Source organism: Kogia breviceps, chromosome 3 (genome assembly GCF_026419965.1).
Source record: "Kogia breviceps isolate mKogBre1 chromosome 3, mKogBre1 haplotype 1, whole genome shotgun sequence".
Taxonomy (NCBI): domain Eukaryota; kingdom Metazoa; phylum Chordata; class Mammalia; order Artiodactyla; family Physeteridae; genus Kogia; species Kogia breviceps.
Window position 1 is genome coordinate 179,918,339 of NC_081312.1, and position 19,118 is coordinate 179,937,456.

The window sequence follows — 19,118 nt, forward strand, 5'->3', positions numbered from 1 at the left end:
TTTTTCTTTTAGATTTTATAATTAGTTGATTATAAATATATATGACCTCAAGCTCTTACTATTTTAGTTGTTTTAAAACAATGGGAAATGGCTCACAAACTTTTTAAAAATTCTTCATGTGAATTCCACTGTTGATTGACTGAATATGTTTATGTGAATGTACTGTCTCTTGTTCCCTGTTACCAGATTAAACCGACCAGCCGTGGATTTATCCTGCTGTCACTCTCATGCTCAAATACTTAAAATGGTTCTCCTTTGCCCAACAGTCTCAGAGTTTCCACTGTGGTACAACAGAGTCACAGCTCAGAAGGTGGGTGGGTTTTTAGGGCTGTACTAAGGATGGAATCGAGCATGCTCAAAATGGTCCTTGAAAAACTCTATATAATCTTACAATTCGAAAGCCTGTAGAGTTATACATGGGTATGAATATTTTATGAATATAGTAAGTAGAATATATAATAAAAAACTACATATCAACAGTAGACTTTTGTAGTACCAATAATTAAACTATTTAAATGTGTCCTTTTCACTTTGCTGAAAGGTATGGTTGAATTTATATAAATTTATTGCTAATCTCATCCCTTATGATAGATCTTAAATGTAAGCTCCATAGGAGCAGAGAGATTTATCTGCCTTGTTCACGGATGCATCCTCAGAGCCTTGAGTAAGGCCTGGCACACAGTAGGCATTCAATAAATGGCTACCAAATGAATGACCAAAAAAATGGTTACATAGCCTCATCCACCAGAGGGCAGACAGCAGAAGCAAGAAGAACTACAATGCTGCAGCCTGTGGAACAAAAACCACATTCACAGAAAGGTAGACAAGATGGGGGGGGGAGCGAGAAGATGGCGGAAGAGTAAGACGCGGGGATCACCTTCCTCCTCACAGATACATCAGAAATACATCTACACGTGGAACTTCTCCTATAGAACACCCACCGAACGCTGGCAGAAGACCTCAGACCTCCCAAAAGGCAAGAAACTCCCCACGTACCTGGGTAGGGCAAAAGAATAAACAGAGACAAAAGAATAGGGACGGGACCTGCACCAGCGGGAGGGAGCCGAGAGGGAGGAAAGGTTCCCGCACACTAGAAGCCCCTTCGCGGGCGGAGACTGCGGGTGGCGGAGTGGGAAGCTTCAGAGCCGCCGAGGAGAGCGCAGCAACAGGGTGCGGAGGGCAAAGCGGAGAGATTCCCGCACGGAGGCTCGGTGCCGATCAGCACTCACCAGCCCGAGAGGCTTGTCTGCTCACCCGCCGCGGCGGGCGGGGCTGGGAACTGAGCCTCGGGCGGATCCCAGGGAAAGGTCTGGAGTTGGCAGAGCGAAAACAGCCTGAAGGGGTTAGTGCGCCACGGCTGGCCGGGAGGGAGTTCGTGAGAAGTCTGGAGCTGCCGAAGAGGTAAGAGATCTTTTCTTCCCTCTTTACCTCCTGCTGCGCGAGGAGAGGGGTGTAAGCGCGCCGCTTAAAGGAGCTCCAGAAACGGGCGCGGAGCTGCCGAAGAGACAAGAGACTTTTTCTTGCCTCTTCGCTTCCTGGGGCGCGAGGAAAGGGAATTAAGGGCACCACATAAAGGAGCTCCAGAAATGGGCGCGAGTTGCAGCTGTCGGCACGGACAGCAGAGACGGGTGTGGGACGCTAGGGTTGCTGCTGCCGCCACCAAGAGGCCTGTGTGCGAGCGCAGGTCACTCTCCACACCGGCCCTCCCGGGAGCCTGTGCAGCCCGCCAGCGCCGGGGTCCCGGGATCCTGGGACCGCTTCCCCGGGAAAACGCGCGGGGCGCCTCGGGCCGGTGCAGCGTCACGCCGGCCTCTGCCGCCGCGGACTCGCCCCACATCCGTGCCCCCCCACCCACCGCCTGAGTGAGCCAGAGACCACGAATCAGCTGCTCCGTTAACGCTGCTCCTTTGACCCCGCCGCAGACGCCCTCGGACGACCTGCGCACAGAGGCGGGGCCAGGTCCAGGGCTGAGCCCCAGGAGCTGTGCGAACAAACAGAGGGGGTGGTCCCTCCCAGCAGCCTCAGAAACAGCGGGTTAAAGCTTCACAGTCAGCTTGAAGTGCCCTGCATCTGTGGAAAACCTGAATAGACAGTGAAATATCCCAGGTTGAGGAAGTGGACTTTGGGAGCAAGATATACTATTATTTTCCCCTTTTTGCTTTTTGTGAGTGTGTATGTGGGTGCTGCTGTGTGAGATTTTGTCTGTGTAGCTTTGTTTTCACCATTTGTCCTGGGGTTAGACCGACCATTTTTTTGGGGGGGGGGTCTTTTTTTTTTTTCTTTAATAGAAATTTTTCTTCTTAATAATTATTTTGTTATTTTAATAACTGTATTTTACCCTACTTTATTTTGTCTTCTCCCCTTTCTTTCTTCCTTTCTTCCCTCCTTTCTTTCCTATTTCCCTCCTTCCTTCCTTCCTCCCTTCCTTCCTTTATTCCCTCCTTCCTTCCTCCCTTCCTTTCTTCCTCCCTCCCTTCCTTCCTTTATTCCCTCCTTCCTTCCTCCCTTCCTTTCTTCCTCCCTCCCCCCTTCCTTCCTTTATTCCCTCCTTCCTTCCTCCCTTCCTTTCTTCCTCCCTCCCTTCCTTCCTTTATTCCCTCCTTCCTTCCTCCCTTCCTTTCTTCCTCCCTCCCTTCCTTCCTTTATTCCCTCCTTCCTTCCTCCCTTCCTTTCTTCTTCCCTCCCTTCCTTCCTTTATTCCCTCCTTCCTTCCTCCCTTCCTTTCTTCCTCCCTCCCTTCCTTTCTTTATTCCCTCCTTCCTTCCTCCCTTCCTTTCTTCCTCCCTCCCTTCCTTCCTTTATTCCCTCCTTCCTTCCTCCCTTCCTTTCTTCCTCCCTCCCTTCCTTCCTTTATTCCCTCCTTCCTTCCTCCCTCCCTTCCTTTCTTCCTCCCTCCCTTCCTTTCTTTATTCCCTCCTTCCTTCCTCCCTTCCTTTCTTCCTCCCTCCCTTCCTTTCTTTATTCCCTCCTTCCTTCCTCCCTTCCTTTCTTCCTCCCTCCCTTCCTTTCTTCCTCCCTCTCTTCCTTTCTTCCTCCCTCCCTTCCTTTCTTTATTCCCTCCTTCCTTCCTCCCTTCCTTTCTTCCTCCCTCCCTTCCTTTCTTTATTCCCTCCTTCCTTCCTCCCTTCCTTTCTTCCTCCCTCCCTTCCTTTCTTCCTTCCTTCCCTCCCTTCCTCCTTTCTTCCTTCCTTTCTTGACTTTCTACTTTTTTCTCCCTTTTGTTTTGAGCCGTGTGGATTAAAGGCTCTTGGCACTCCAGCCAGGTGTCAAGGCTGTGTCTCTGAGGTGGGAGAACTAACCTCAGGACACTGGTCCACAAGAGACCTCTCAGCTCCACGTAATATCAAACAGCGAAAATCTCCCAGAGATCTCCATCTCAACACCAAGACCCAGATTCACTCAAGGACCAGCAACGAACAGTGCTGGACACCCTATACCCAACAAAGAGCGAGACAGGTCTACAGCCCCATCCATTAGCAGAGAGGCGGCCTAGAATCACAGTAAGGCTACCAACATCCCCATACACGCCCCCAGACGTGGACCTACCCACCAGGGAGACGGGATCCAGCCTCATCCACCAGAACAGGGGAACTGGTCCCCCCAACCAAGAAACCTGCTCAACCCACTGAACCAACCTCAGCCACTGGGGACAGCCACCAAAAATAGATAGAAATACGAACCTGCAGCCTGCAAAAGGGAGACCCCAAACACAGTAAGATAAGCAAAATGAGAAGACAGAAAAACACACAGCAGATGAAGGAACAAGATAAAAACACACCAGACCTAACAGATGAAGAGGTAATAGCCAATCTACCTGAAAGAGAATTTAGAATAATGATGGTGAAGATGATGCAAAATCTTGGAAATAGAATAGACAAATTGCAAGAAACAGTTAACAAGGACCTAGAAGAAATAAAGAGGAAGCAAGTAATGATGAGCAACACAATAAATGAAATGAAAAATACTCTAGACGGGATCAGTAGCAGAATAACTGAGGCAGAAGGACGGATAAGTGACCTGGAAGATAAAATAGTGGAAATAACTACTGCAGAGCAGAAGAAAGAAAAAAGAATGAAAAGAACTGAGGACAGTCTCAGAGATCTCTGGGACAACATTAAACGCACCAACATTCGGATCATAGGGGTCCCAGAAGAAGAAGAGAAAAAGAAAGGGACTGAGAAAATATTTGAAGAGATTATAGTTGAAAACTTCCCTAATATAGGAAAGGAAATAGTCAACCAAGTCCAGGAAGCACAGAGACTCCCATACAGGATAAACCCAAGGATAAACACGCCGAGACACATAATAATCAAACTGTCAAAAATTAAATACAAAGAAAACATATTAAAAGCAGCAAGGGAAAAACAACAAATAACACACAAGGGAATCCCCATAAGGCTAACATCTGATCTTTCAGCAGAAACCCTACAAGAAGGGAGTGGCAGGACATATTTAAAGTGATGAAGGAAAAAAACCTACAACCAAGACTACTCTATCCAGCAAGGATCTCATTCAGATTTGATGGAGAAATTAAAACCTTTACAGACAAGCAAAAGCTGAGAGAGTACAGCACCACCAAACCAGCTTTACAACAAATGCTAAAGGAACTTCTCTAAGCAAGAAACATAAGAGAAGGAAAAGACCTACAAGAACAACCTGAAACAATTAAGTAAATGGTAATAGGAACGCACATATCAATAATTACCTTAAATGTAAATGGATTAAATGCTCCCACCAAAAGACACAGACTGGCTGAATGGATACAAAAACAGGACCCATATATATGCTGTCTACAAGAGACCCACTTCAGACCTAGGGACACTTACAGGCTGAAAGTGAGGGGATGGAAAAAGATATTCCATGCAAATGGAAATCAGAAGAAAGCTGGAGTAGCAATTCTCATATCAGACAAAATAGACTTTAAAATAAAAACTATTACAAGAGACAAAGAAGGACACTATATAATGATCAAGGGATCGATCCATGAAGAAGATATAACAATTGTAAATATTTATGCACCCAACATAGGTGCACCTCAATACATAAGGCAAATACTAACAGCCATAAAAGGGGAAATCGACAGTAACACAATCATAGTAGGGGACTTTAACACCCCCCTGTCACCAATGGACAGATCATCCAAAATGAAAATAAATAAGGAAACACAAGCTTTAAATGATACATTATACAAGATGGATTTACTTGATATTTATAGGACATTCCATCCAAAAACAACAGAATACACATTTTTCTCAAGTGCCCATGGAACATTCTCCAGGATAGATCATATCTTGGGTCACAAATCTAGCCTTGACAAATTTAAGAAAATTGAAATCGTATCAAGTATCTTTTCTGACCACAATGCTATGAGACTAGATATCAATTACAGGAAAAGATCTGTAAAAAATACAAACACATGGAGGCTAAACAACACACTACTTAATAACGAAGTGATCACTGAAGAAATCAAAGAGGAAATCAAAAAGTACTTAGAAACAAATGACAATGGAGACACGATGACCCAAAACCTATGGGATACAGCAAAAGCAGTTCTAAGAGGGAAGTTTATAGCAATACAATCATACCTTAAGAAACAGGAAGCATCTCGAATAAACAACTTAACTTTGCACCTAAAGCAATTAGAGAAGGAAGAACAAAAAAACCCCAAATTTAGCAGAAGGAAAGAAATCATAAAGATCAGATCAGAAATTAATGAAAAAGAAATGAAGGAAACAATAGCAAAGATCAATAAAAGTAAAAGCTGGTTCTTTGAGAAGATAAATAAAATTGATAAACCATTAGCCAGACTCATCAAGAAAAAAAGGGAGAAGACTCAAATCAATAGAATTAGAAATGAAAAAGAAGATGTAACAACTGACTCTGCAGAAATACAAAAGATTATTAGAGATTACTACAAGCAACTCTATGGCAATAAAATGGACAACCTGGAAGAAATGGACAAATTCTTAGAAATGCACAACCTGCCAAGACTGAACCAGGAAGAAATAGAAAACATGAACAGACCAATCACAAGCACTGAAATTGAAACTGTGATTAAAAATCTTCCAGCAAACAAAAGCCCAGGACCAGATGGCTTCACAGGCGAATTCTATCAAACATTTAGAGAAGAGCTAACACCTATCCTTCTCAAACTCTTCCAAAAGATAGCAGAGGTAGGAACACTCCCAAACTCATTCTACGAGGCCACCATCACCCTGATACCAAAACCAGACAAAGACGTCACAAAGAAAGAAAACTATAGGCCAATATCACTGATGAACATAGATGCAAAAATCCTCAACAAAATACTAGCAAACAGAATCCAACAGCACATTAAAAGGATCATACACCATGATCAAGTGGGGTTTATTCCAGGAATGCAAGGATTCTTCAATATACGCAAATCAATCAACGTGATACACCATATCAACAAACTGAAGGAGAAAAACCATATGATCATCTCAATAGATGCAGAGAAAGCTTTTGACAAAATTCAACACCCATTTATGATTAAAATCCCTGCAGAAAGTAGGCATAGAGGGAACTTTCCTCAATATAATAAACGCAATATATGACAAACCCACAGCCAGCATTGTTCTCAATGGTGAAAAACTGAAACCATTTCCACTAAGATCAGGAACAAGACAAGGTTGCCCACTCTCACCACTCTTATTCAACATAGTTTTGGAAGTTCTAGCCACAGCAATCAGAGAAAATAAAGAAATAAAAGGAATCCAAATAGGAAAAGAAGAAGTAAAGCTGTCACTGTTTGCAGATGACATGATACTATACATAGAGAATACTAAGGATGCTACCAGAAAACTACTAGAACTAATCAATGAATTTGGTAAAGTAGCAGGATACAAAGTTAATGCCCAGAAATCTCTGGCATTCTTATACACTAATGATGAAAAATCTGAGAATGAAATTAAGAAAACACTCCCATTTACCATTGCAACAAAAAGAATAAAATATCTAGGAATAAACCTACCTAAGGAGACAAAAGACTTGTATGCAGAAAACTATAAGACACTGATGAAAGAAATTAAAGATGATACAAATAGGTGGAGAAATATACCATGTTCTTGGATTGAAAGAATCAACATAGTGAAAATGACTGTATTACCCAAAGCAATATACAGATTCAATGCAATCCCTATCAAATTACCACTGGCATTTTTTACAGAACTAGAAAAAAGAATTTCACAATTTGTATGGAAACACAAAAGACCCCGAATAGCCAAAGCAATCTTGAGAACGAAAAATGGAGCTGGAGGAATCAGGCTCCCTGACTTCAGACTATACTACAAGGCCACAGTAATCAAGACAGTATGGTACTGGCACAAAAACAGAAATATAGATCAATGGAACAGGATAGAAAGCCCAGAGATAAACCCACACACATATGGTCACCTTATATTTGATAAAGGAGGCAAGAATATACATTGGAGAAAAGACAGCCTCTTCAATAAGTGGTGCTGGGAAACCTGGACAGCTACCTGTAGAAGTATGAAATTAGAACACTCCCTAACACCATACACAAAAATAAACTCAAAATGGGTTAAAGACCTAAATGTAAGGCCAGACACTATCAAACTCTTAGAGGAAAACATAGGCAGAACACTCTATGACATAAATCACAGCAAGATCCTTTTTGACCCATCTCCTAGAGAAATGGAAATAAAAACAAAAATAAACAAATGGGATCTAATGAAACTTAAAAGCTTTTGCACAGCAAAGGATACCATAAACAAGACCAAAAGACAACCCTCAGAATGGGAGAAAATATTTGCAAATGAAGCAACTGACAAAGGATTAATATCCAAAATTTATAAGCAACTCATGCAGCTCAATAACAAAAAAACAAACAACCCAATCCAAAAATGAGCAGAAGACCTAAATAGACATTTCTCCAAAGAAGATATACAGATTGCCAACAAACACATGAAAGAATGCTCAACATCATTAATCATTAGAGAAATGCAAATCAAAACTACAATGAGATATCATCTCACACCGGCCAGATTGGCCATCATCAAAAACTCTAGAAACAATAAATGCTGGAGAGGGTGTGGAGAAAAGGGAACCCTCCTGCACTGCTGGTGGGAATGTAAAATGATACAGCCACTATGGAGAACAGTATGGAGGTTCCTTAAAAAACTTCAAATAGAACTACCATACGACCCAGCAATCCCACTACTGGGCATATACCCTGAGAAAACCATAATTCAAAAAGAGTCATGTACCAAAATGTTTATTGCAGCTCTATTTACGATAGCCAGGACATGGAAGCAACCTAAGTGTCCATCAACAGATGAATGGATAAAGAAGATGTGGCACATATATACAATGGAATATTACTCAGCCATAAAAAGAAATGAAACTGAGTTATTTGTAATGAGGTGGATAGACCTGGAATCTGTCATACAGAGTGAAGTAAGTCAGAAGGATAAAAACAAATACCGTATGCTAACACATATATATGGAATCTAAAAAAAAAAAATGTCATGAAGAGATTAGTGGTAGGATGGGAATAAAACTCAGACCTACTAGAGCATGGACTTGAGGATATGGGGAGGGGGAAGGGTAAGCTGTGACGATGTGAGAGAGTGGCAGGGACATATACACACTACCAAATGTAAATTAGATAGCTAGTGGGAAGCTGCAGCATAGCACAGGGAGTTCACCTCTGTACTTAGTGACCACCTAGAGGGGTGGGATAGGGAGGGTGGGAGGGAGGGTGACAAAAGAGGGAAGAGTTATGGGAACATATGTATATGTATAACTGATTCACTTTGTTGTAAAAGAGAAACTAACACACTATTGTAAAACAGTTATACTCAAATAAAGATGTTAAAAAAAAAAAAAAAAAGAAAGGTAGACAAGATGAAAAGGCAGAGGGCTATGTACCAGATAAAAGAACAAGATAAAACCCCAGAAAAACAACTAAATGAAGTAGAGATAGGCAACCTTCCAGAAAAAGAATTCAGAATAATGATAGTGAAGATGATCCAGGACCTCGGAAAAACAATGGAGGCAAAGATCGAGAAGATGCAAGAAATGTTTAACAAAGACCTAGAAGAATTAAAGAACAAACAGAGATGAACAATACAATAACTGAAATGAAAACTACACTAGAAGGAATTAATAGCAGAATCACTGAGGCAGAAGAACGGATAAGTGACCTGAAAGACAGAATGGTGGAATTCACTGCTGTGGAACAGAATAAAGAAAAAAGAATGAAAAGAAATGAAAACAGCCTAAGAGACCTCCAGGACAACATTAAACCCAAAAACATTCGTGTTATAGTGTCCCAGAAGGAGAAGAAAGAGAGAAATGACCCGAGTAAATATTTGAAGAGATTATAGTCGAAAACTTCCCTAACATGGGAAAGGAAATAGCCACCCAAGTCCAGGAAGCACAGCGAGTTCCATACAGGATAAACCCAAGGAGAAACACGCCAAGAAACATAGTAATCAAATTGGCAAAAAATAAAGACAAAGAAAAATTATTGAAAGCAGCAAGGGAAAAATGACAAATAATATACAAGGGAACTTCCATAAGGTTAACAGCTGATTTCTCAGCAGAAATGCTACAAGCCAGAAGGGACTGGCATGATATACTTAAAGTGATGAAAGGAAAGAACCCACAACCAAGATTACTCTAGCTGGCAAGGATCTCATTCAGATTCGATGGAGAAATCAAAAGCTTTACAGACAAGCAAAAGCTAAGAGAATTCAGCACCATCAAACCAGCTCTACAACAAATGCTAAAGGAACTTCTCTAAGTGGGAAACACAAGAGAAAAAAAGGACCTACAAAAACAAACCCAGAATAATTAAGAAAATGGTCATAGGAACATACCTATTGATAATTACCTTAAACGTGAGTGGATTAAATGCTACAACCAAAAGACACAGGCTCAGTGAATGGATACAAAAACAAGACACATGTATATGCTGTCTACAAGAGACCCACTTCAGACTTAGGGACACATACAGACTGAAAGTGAGGGGATGGAAAAAGTTATTCCATGCAAATGGAAATCAGAAGAAAGCTGGAGTAGCTATACTCATATCCGATAAAATAGACTTTAAATAAAAGAATGTTACAAGAGACAAGGAAGGACACTACATAATGATCAAGGGATCAATCCAAGAAGATATAACAATTATAAATATATATGCACCCAACATAGGAGCACCTCAATACATAAGGCAACTGCTAACAGCTATAAAAGAGGAAATCAACAGTAACACAATAATAGTGGGGAACTTTTAACACCTCACTTACACCAATGGACAGATCATCCAAAATGAAAATAAATAAGGAAACAGAAGCTTTAAATGACACAATATATCAGACAGATTTAATAAATATTTATAGGACATTCCATCCAAACACAGCAGATTACACTTTCTTCTCAAGTGTGCATGGAACATTCTCCAGGATAGATCACATCTTGGGTCAAAAATCAAGCCTCAGTAAATTTAAGAAAATTGAAATCATATCAAGCATCTTTTCTGACCACAATGCTATGGGATTAGAAATGAATTACAGGGGAAAAAAACGTAAAAAACACAAACACATGGAGGCTAAACAATACATTACTAAATAACCAAGAGATCACTGAAGAAATCAAAGAGGAAATTAAAAAATACTTAGAGACAAATGACAATGAAAACACGATGATCCAAAACCTATGGGATGGAGCAAAACCAGTTCTAAGTTTATAGCTATACAAGCCTACTTCAAGAAACAAGAAAGATCGCAAATAAACAATCTAACCTTATACCTAAAGGAACTAGAGAAAAAAGAACAAACAAAACCCAAAGTGAGCAGAAGGAAATAAATCATAAAGATCAGAGCAGAAATAAATGAAATAGAAACAAAGAAAACAATAGCAAAGATCAATAAAACTAAAAGCTGGTTCTTTGAGAAGATAAACAAAATTGATAATCCATTAGCCAGACTCATCAAGAAAAAGAGGGAGAGGACTCAAATCAATAAAATTAGAAATGAAAAAGGACAAGTTACAACAGACACCGCAGAAATACAAGGCATCCTAAGAGACTACTACAAGCAACTGTATGCCAATAAAATGGACAACCTGGAAGAAATGGACAAATTCTTAGAAAGGTATAACCTTCCAAGACTGAACCAGGAAGAAACAGAAAATATGAACAGACCAATCACAAGTAATGAAATTGAAAATGTGATTTAAAATCTTCCAACAAACAACAGTCCAGGATCAGATGGCTTCACAGGTGAATTCTATCAAACATTTAAAGAAGAGCTAACACCCATCCTTCTCAAACTCTTCCAAAAATTGCAGAGGAAGGAACATTCCCAAACTCATTCTATGAGGCCAGCATCACCCTCATACCAAAACCAGACAAAGATACTACAAAAAAGAAAATTACAGATGAATATCACTGATGAATAAAGATGCTAATATCCTCAACAAAATACTAGCAGACAGAATCCAACAACACATTAAAAGGATCATGCACCATGATCAAGTGGGATTTATCCCAGGGATGCAAGGATTCTTCAATATATGCAAATCAATCGATGTGATACACCATATTAACAAATTGAAGAATAAAAACCATATGATCATCTCAATAGATGCAGAGAAAGCTTTTGAAAAAATTCAACACCCATTTATGATAAAAACTCTCCAGAAAGTATAGAGGGATAGAGGGAACCTACCTCAACATAATAAAGGCCATATATGACAAACCCACAGCAAACATCATTCTCAATGGTGAAAAACTGAAAGCATTTACTCTAAGATCAGGAACGAGACAAGGATGTCCACTCTCACCACTATTATTCAACATAGTTTTGGAACTCCTAGCCATGGCAATCAGAGAAGAAAAAGGAATCCAAATTGGAAAAGAAGAAGTAAAACTGTCACTGTTTGCAGATGACATGATACTATACATAGAGAATCCTAAAGATGCCACCAGAAAACTACTAGAGCTAATCAATGAATTTGGTAAAGTTGCAGGATACACAATTAACGCACAGAAATCTCTGGCATTCCTATACACTAAGGATGAAAACTCTGTAAGAGAAATTATGGAAACACTCCCATTTACCATTGCAACAAAAAGAATAAAATACCTAGGAATAAACCTACCTAGGGAGACAAAAGACCTGTATGCACAAAACTATAAGACACTGATGAAAGAAGTTAAAGATGATACCAACAAATGGAGAGATATACCATGTTCTTGGATTGGAAGAATCAATATTATGAAAATGACTATACTACCCAAAGCAATCTACAGATTCAATGCAATCCCTATCAAATTACCAATGGCATTTTTTACAGAACTAGAACAAATCATCTTAAAATTTGTATGGAGACATAAAAGACCCCGAATAGCCAAAGCAGTCTTGAGGGGAAAAAAATGAAGCTGGAGGAATCAGACTCCCTGACTTCAGGCTATACTACAACGCTACAGTAAGTAAGACAATATGGTACTGGCACAAAAACAGAAATACAGATCGATGGAACAGGACAGAAAGCCCAGAGATAAACCCACACACCTATGGTCAACTAATCTATGACAAAGGAGGCCAAGATATACAATGGAGAAAAGACAGTCTCTTCAATAAGTGGTGCTGGGAAAACTGGACAGCTACATGCAAAAGAATGAAATCAGAACACTCCCTAACACCATACACAAAAATAAACTCAAAATGGATTTGATACCTAAATTTAAGACGGACACTATAAAACTCTTAGAGGAAAACATAGGAAGAACACTCTTTGACATAAATCACAGCAAGATCTTTTTTGATCCACCTCCTGGAACAATGGAAATAAAAACAAAAATAAACAAATGGGACCTAATGAAACTTCAAAACTTTTGCACAGCAAAGGAAACCACAAACAAGACGAAAAGACAACCCTCAGAATGGGAGAAAATATTTTCAAACAAATCAACGGACAAAGGATTAATCTCCAAAATATATAAACAGCTCATGCAGCTCAATATTGAAGAAACAAACAACCCAATCCAAAAATGGGCAGAAGACCTAAATAGACATTTCTCCAAAGACATACAGATGGCCAAGAAGCACATGAAAACCTGCTCAACATCACTAATTATTAGAGAAATGCAAATCAAAACTACAATGAGGTATCACCTCACACCAGTTAGAATGGGCTTCATCAGAAAATCTACAAACAACAAATGCTGGAGAGGGTGTGGAGGAAAGGGAACCCTCTTGCACTGTTGGTGGGAATGTAAATTGATACAGCCACTATGGAGAACAGTATGGAGGTTCCTTAAAAAACTGAAAATAGAATTACCATATGACCCAGCAATCCCACTCTGGGCATATACCCAGAGAAAACCATAATTCAAAAAGACACATGCTGGGCTTCCTGGTGGTGCAGTGGTTGAGAATCCGCCTGCCGATGCAGGGGACACGGGTTCGTGCCCCGGTCCGGGAAGATCCCACATGCCGTGGAGCGGCTGGACCCGTGAGCCATGGCCGCTGAGCCTGCACGTCCGGAGCCTGTGCTCCGCAACGGGAGAGGCCACAACAGTGAGAGGCCCGCATATCACAAAAAAAAAAAAAAAAAAAAAAAAAAAAAAGACACATGCACCCCAATGTTCACTGCAGCACTATTTACAATAGCCAGGTCGTGGAAGCAACCTAAATGCCCATTGACATACAAATGGATAAAGAAGTTGTGGTATATATATATATATATATACAATGGAATATTACTCAGCCATAAAAAAGAACGAAACTGAGTCATTTGTTGAGACGTGGATGGGTCTAGAGACTGTTACAGAGTGAAGTAAGTCAGAAAGAGAAAAACAAGTATCGTATATTAACGCATGTATGTAGAACCTAGAAAAATGGTACAGATGAACCTGTTTGCAGGGCGGAAGTTGAGACACAGATGTAGAGAACAAACGTATGGACACCAAGCTGGGAGAACCACAGTGGGGTGGGGATGGTGGTGTGCTGAATTGGGCAATTGGGGTTGACATGTATACACTGATGTGTATAAAACTGATGACTAATAAAACCTGCTGTATAAATAAACCAAAAAAAAATGGAACTGAATACACATTCTTCCAAAGAAGACATACAAATGGACAACAGATATATGAAAATGTGGCCAACATCACTAATAATCAGGAAATGCAAATCAAACCCACAATGAGATGTTTCCTCATACCTGTTAGAATAGCTATTATCAAGAAGACAAGAAATAAGTACCGGAGAGGATGTGGAGAAAAGGAAACCCTTGTGCACTATTGATGGGAATGTAAACTGGTGCAGCCACTATGGAAAACAGTATGGAGTTTCTTCCAAAAATTAAAACTAGAACTACCATGTGATACAGCAGCCCCACTTATGGGACTTTATCCAAAAGAAACAAAATCACTATGTCGAGCGGGTCCCCAGCAGCTCGGGCAGCAGGAGGAAGTGCAGCGGCTCGGCATCCCCGCTTCGCGAAAGGTCAGCTCTGCCGAGGGGGCGGCGAAGGCAGAGCCCGAGAGGAGATGCGCGAGGCTGTCAGCTACCCCGGCTCCCGCAAAAGTGGAAACGAAGCCCAAAACAGGCGGCGGGAAAGGATAAATCTCTGGACAAAAACGTGCACACAGAAGAGAAACGGGGAGCAAAGGGAGAACAGGCCGAAGTGGCTAACCGAGAGACTGAAGACGGCTCACCTGCGGAAAACAGAGAGACTGAAAACGAGGAGCCCCCAGCCTCTGATGAAGCAGGAGAGAAAGAAGCCTAGTCCGATCAATACCACGCACCCGGTCCTATCAGTGGTCCCCGTCTCCCTTCTTGTACAATCCAGAGGAATATTTTTATCAACTATTTTGTAAATGCAAGTTTTTTAGCAGTTCCAGAAACATTTTTTTAAAAGGAGGGAATACCACCTTCATCCCATTTTTAAAGTGTAAATGCTTTTTTTTTTATTTTTAAGAGGTGAAATCATTTGCTGGTTGGTTAGTTTTTGGTACAACCAGAAAATAGTGGGATATTGAATATGGGAGGCTTTCATCGTCTTGGGTGTCAGCTTAACATTCCATAGATGGGGGCGTAGCCTTTATATCCTATAATAATACAAAGCACACCAAATGACAGTTTAGAGTCAGTTGTGCATTTCACGTCCTGAACACTTTAAATTGCTTCTCTTCCCACGTTGTTTCTGGTAGAATTGTTTCCTAAAGCGAACCACTCACTCCTTGGTCTTGGCTCTCCTCGTCAGAATTTTGTGCACTCTGGAACATCTTTGGTGGCGGTAGTCCAGTTTTCCTAGTAACTTTGTTAATGTGCTGTGAATGATTGACAATTTGACCGTGTAGGGTATATGATATTAAATTGTGAATTAGTGGGACTTACGATGTAACAACATACCTATATTTGAAGATGTTGGTACTTGATATCCTGTTAAGGAAAATTTGCCTCCAAATTTTAAGCTGGAAAGTCACGGGAATAACTGTTTAGAAGAGAATCGCAACTACATGATTTTTTAGATTTTGGGTACGTATGTTGAGAATTGTGGACAAATTGAAATGTCTGTGCACTGATCCTCAAAACAACCAATAAAATCTCAATTATGAAAGAAAAAAAATCACTCTCTCGAAAAGCTATCTGTAACCCCGTGTTCACTGCAGCATTATTTACAATAGACAAGACATGGAAACAATCTAAGTGTCTATCAACAGATGACTGGATAAAGATATGATGTGTAGGGCTTCCCTGGTGGTGCAGTGGTTGAGAGTCCGCCTGCCGATGCAGGGGACGTGGGTTCGTGCCCCGGTCCGGGAAGATCCCACATGCCGCAGAGCGGCTGGGCCCGTGAGCCATGGCCGCTGCGCCTGCGCGTCCGGAGCCTGTGCCCCGTGACGGGAGAGGCCACAGCAGTGAGAGGCCCGCGTACCGAAAAAAAAATATATATATATATGATGTGTATACAAATACATACATATATATACACATATATATATGAATATTATTCAACAATAAAAAAGAAGGAAATCCTGCCATTTGTGACAAGCATGGACCTTGAGGATCTTATGCTAAGTAAAATAAGTCAGACGAAGAAAGACAAATAAGGTATCACCTCACTTATAGATAGAATCTAAAAAGAAACTGAACTTATAGCTACAAAGAACAGATTGGTGGTTTCCGGAGGCAGGGGGTGGGAGTGGGCAAACTGGATGAAGGTGGCCAAAAGGTACAAACTTCCATTATAAGATAAGTAAGTCCTGGGGATGTAATATACCGCATGGTGACAATAGTTAACAATGTGATAGTACATATTTCAAAATTAAGAGAGTAAATCTTAAAAGTTCTCTTCACAAGAAGAAAAATGAATAGTCTAAATTTACTGTGGTAATCATTTGACAATCTATGCCTGTATCCAATCACTCAGAGAACAAAATGCTTCACTTTCCAAAAGGAAAAGAAAAACTTCCCCAGATATCAGAGAGCTCTCTTCAGTGTAGAACCAGACTAAATGTTTAAAATTGTTAATTTAGGACAGCTGGCCTTGTTTGATACTGCCAAGTAGTTCTCTCCTTAAAAAGTTACCGTGAGGCACAGAAAATGAAGGCTAGGCTATGGGAGCATGGTTATAAATCCAATGTTATTAAGAAGAAGGTGTTCAGCACCACTGCAGAGTTGCTCTCTGAATGGCACACAGCTATCCTCTGAACACAGAAGTATATGCCTAATGGCTTGTGAGCCACACGGAGAGGCCTCGCCATTGTGAGGTCTTGAGCTGTTTGTTACTTACTCTGCACCAGACTCTGGGTTAAATGCGTTTTCTACATTGTCTCATTGAATCCGCATAACCATCCTGGAGCAAGTATTTTACAAATATAAAATGGAACCTTATTTTATAGATGAGAAAAATAAAGGTCACAAAGGCTAACTTCCTCCCACTCAGAAATCTAGTAAGTGGGCTTCCCTGGTGGCGCAGCGGTTGAGAGTCCGCCTGCCGATGCAGGGGACGCGGGTTCGTGCCCCGGTCCGGGAGGATCCCACGTGCCGCGGAGCGGCTGGGCCCGTGAGCCGTGGCCGCTGAGCCTGCGCGTCCGGAGCCTGTGCTCCGCAACGGGAGAGGCCACAACAGTGAGAGGCCCGCGTAACACACACACAAAAAAAAAGCTAGTAAGTGATGGGCCCTGGCTTGTGAACTTTTAGATATCTGATTCCCAGGGATTCTCTTGGCCCTCAAGTGAATTGCAGAGTAGGAATACTAGTAAGAACGTCTATTTCAGGAGTCCTCACATGTACTAAGGCATTGCAGTACACACTCTAGGTGGGTGGAGATTCCCACATGTTGGAAGATTGTAGAGCTGAAACATTTCCCTTTGGGAATTGGGCAGGAACAGGAATATCCCATTGAGGGGATTCCCTGGTAAGGCTTCACTTCTTAACTATTTTCCTTCTTGGACTTTGAGGAAAGTCATATTTAGCACATAATTATGAGGTACTGCGCCCACCCCCAGGATGAAATTCCACTTAATTACCCAAACCCTTCAGTAAAAGGCACCAGGGAGCAAGTGGTAACATGAAGAAATCCGTACAGAACTCACTATGGAACTAAAATGAAGTAAGTAACATTGAGTGTTTCATATGTGAGAAACAGATACCTGCCTTGTGGATAGAACAAACTAAATATATAGCCATAAAGATAGCCCAGTCAAGTTTCTTTGGCTGCAAATGACGGAAAATCCAGCTCAAACTATGTTAAACAAAAACTGATAACTTTAGCTTTAATTTTTGAATTATTAATACATTCACATGATCCCAAATTCAAAAGGTGGCAAAGGATGTATACTGAAAAGTCCTACCCAAATACCCCAGCCATCTGGTTTCCTCTCCAGAACCAACCAAAATGATCAGTTTCTTGTGTATCTTTTCACATACACACACATGCACGTGCGCGCAAGCGCGCACACACACGCACACACACACACAGAGTACTATTCTGTACTTTACTTATTTAAAAATACATATTGGAGGTTGCTCCATTTCAATACATTAAAAAAATTCCTCATTCTTAAAGCAGGTAATTTATTGTCCATGGTGGGTTAAGTTTTGAGGTATTTTTTCCGTCAACTATGAGGGAAGTCTTATTTAGTGATCCTCTTCCATGGTGTTAGGTCAAGTCTAACGAAAGGGTTTTGTGAACACTTCAGTCTTGTGTGCTGGTGTGGATCCTAATGTGATGGGGCAGTGAGGGGAATTCTGACTGATTCCACATCCCTCCTTCCACTGGTACCCAGGGGCAGGTAATGGCATCCTATCAAAAAGATGCATCCATGCCAGCAGGAAAGTGGGATCCCTGAGGGCTGGAAGAGCTCTCAGACTCCAGGAGTAATACCAAGAGTCCCCCCAGGAGACACCGAAGCTAACACCTAACACCTTTGCCATATGCACTGGAAAGAGGGGAGCCTTGAAAAGAAGGGGGCTGATGCTTGAGTTCAACTTGGAAGTCGAACTTGGTTTTATAATAGTTCCATTCTCTACTTGAGATTGTAAAACAGTACATTTCCACATAAGAAAGCCAGCATCACTCCACTATAGTCCATTGTGGAAGTCAGTGTGTGAGCCCATACCATGCAGTGTCCCTAACTCCTCATTACAAGGTTCTTAGGGGGGTCCACAAACAGGAACTCCAACCCTGGGAGCTGGTCAGGGCTGCACTGAGCCGAGTGTCTAGGAGTGAGAAATGGTTGCTCTTCAGAAGAAGGACCTCCCTAAAAGGCAAGAATACTGTTGGTGTTTTAAGGAAAGGGAGAAAAAAGGGTGAGTTGAAGGGCATGGGGAGGCTATCCTGATTAAGACAATTTAGTTTCCATCTTTGATAATCCTAGCCATGTAAAACCCACTACAACCTTTCTTAGCATTCTATGAAAATGCAAAGGAGAAAAATCATTTGAACGTCCATAGTTTTAAACAACAGCCGGGACTTCCCTGGTGGTCCAGGGTCTAAGACTCCACGCTCCCAATGCAAGGGACCCGGGTTCAATCCCTGGTCAGAGAACTAGATCCCACATGCATGCCGCAACTAAGAGTCCACGTGCCGCAACTACAGAGTGTGCATGACGCAAC

At 41.3% G+C, this 19,118-nt stretch overlaps 1 protein-coding gene and 1 pseudogene across 1 annotated transcript in view; both read left to right on the forward strand.

Annotated features, from left to right (window-relative positions):
- Window positions 1-19,118, forward strand: part of LOC131752928 (uncharacterized) — a 134,225-nt gene that overhangs the window by 93,208 nt on the left and 21,899 nt on the right.
- On the forward strand, window positions 13,823-14,910 carry LOC136793738 (non-histone chromosomal protein HMG-14 pseudogene; annotated as a pseudogene).